Below are 2,185 nucleotides of genomic sequence, written 5' to 3' on the forward strand. Positions count from 1 at the left end.
GTTATTATAATATTATATGTGAATTATATTATACTTTTAAATATAACTATTAATGATGATGATGATGGTTAACGCCACCTGAGACCAAACATTGGTGTACCAGACCTAAAAACAAATTATTTAATTTGATTTAAGATTTTATTCCTATGCTCAAAAAGCTTGGAGAATGTTGACACCTAATCCTTGTGATTGGGTAAATATTTGTAAATAAATAAATGAGAAATGTGAACAGTCATCGGGAGATGAATTGAACAGTCTCTCCCTCATGTATATAATAGACCTACCTGATTGAATGAAATGAATCATCTTTTCTGCCTAATGGAGTTATTGCCTGGCCTGACATGGTATCAGAGCCAGTTCCCAAAATAAGTTGTAACTCCCTTCATTTTTGCTACTGTGGGTTGTACGCTGGTCTGAGCACTGTCCACTGAGTGCTGTCCTCTGTCGTTTTGACCTAAGCCCTGTTCTAACTGAGCTCTGTCCTCTGCATTGTGTTCCATTGCCTCAACGCCTCTGTCCCCAATGCCTCTCTCCTTTGTGTTTTTTCAATGAATTGATAGTGAATGGTGTGTGAGCGCAACGGAAGCGTGATGAGCCCAGGTGGTGTCGGAGCGGAGATCTCATAAGTTTTGAACGCGGTATCACAATTGTTTTGAACACAGTATCTCATACGATTCAATGGTATGGTGAATGGTTTCAAATACGTTCTGAATAGTTCGAATGTTATGCAACATTACAAGCCACGGTATCTGGTGATTTTGTTTGAAATATGTTTTGAATGTTGCTTGAATACGTTTTGAAGCTGCCTGAAATACGTTTTTGAAGCTGTTGTTTCACATAAGTTTTCAACGCCAGTTATATAAGTCCGAATGCTGCCTGAAATAAGTTTTTGAAGCTACTGTTTCACATAAGTTTTCAACGCTGGTTATATAAGTCCGAATGTTGCCTGAAATACATTTTTGAAGCTGTTGTTTCACATAAGTTTTGAACGTTGGCTATTTCAAATATGTTTTCAATGCTGCTATTTTTAATACATGCGCTGGTCTGCCTACCCTTCACAGCTTTCATTTACCTGGAGTGCACTTCTTTCAGTTGAGATTAAATAGGGTACTTGCCGCATCTGGGCCTTCTTTGGACGCCTATTTCTATTGCTTTTCTGAGCAGTGGAAGCTCAAAGAGAACGGGATCTCGAGTTGAGTTGAGCTGTGAACAATGGGTGAAAGCAAGGCTTCCATGTGCTCCTAATCATCGTTTTCATCATCGATGTCATTGAATTTGGGCTAGCTGTTGCTGCAGAACTGAGACGAGTATTGTTGACAAATATAGAAATTTAAATTACTACAGTATATGCTTGTGGATAGTATTGAAATTTCGATAACATTTATTTGTATATAATGTTTGGTGAATATCTTTGGCATAGTGAAATTCTATTCACAGTATATGAATAGTGTTTGGATGGTTTTAATACACTTTGTATATAGTGTTTGTTGTGGTTGCTAGGATATATATATACCACGCTTTTAGGCTACCATAGTGGTGTTTTTTATAAAGCTGTTCTCAAAAGTGACTAACATAGTTGAGGCCAGAATACATTTTGATATTAGAATCATCTTCTTTTAGTAGCAGAAATTTTTTTTTTTCCACAAAAGCACATTTTTGTCAGCAAAAGTATTTTTAAAGCTCTCGGATTTTTACAGAATGCATTCAATCATATCCATGGTAGGAATAGTTCTCACTGGCAAGGAGAACTATCTTGAATGGTCCGGGATGATAAAACACACCCTTATCTTCAATGGGTTATGGAAAGGGGTGTGTGTCGGAGAAGGAGACAAAGACCCAGTACAAATTACCTCAAACAAAGAGCTCATCATATGGGAAAACAAGAACAACGAAGATTATGCATTAATTGCAGCATCTGTAAATGAAGAGGTGAGTCGCCATATTTCATCATATTCAACTGCCTTTGAAGCCTTACAAAAGCTGAAAGAACTCTATGACTCTCATTCTGCACTTGAAGTTGTTCAGCTCATTATTAAACTCTTCATTCTTGAACTACAAAATAATGATCCTCTTGCTCTTGCATTTGAAGTAAAGTCTATAATGCATGATATCAATTCCACTAAGGTTGAGCTGGATATCCCTCTTATTGCTTTTCTCAAGGCACTCTATCCTACTTACTCCAATT

The sequence above is a fragment of the Pinus tabuliformis genome, chromosome 1_1 (assembly GCF_031772625.1).
Source record: "Pinus tabuliformis cultivar Carrire ecotype Pingquan chromosome 1_1, CPIR1, whole genome shotgun sequence".
Taxonomy (NCBI): Eukaryota; Viridiplantae; Streptophyta; class Pinopsida; order Pinales; family Pinaceae; genus Pinus; species Pinus tabuliformis.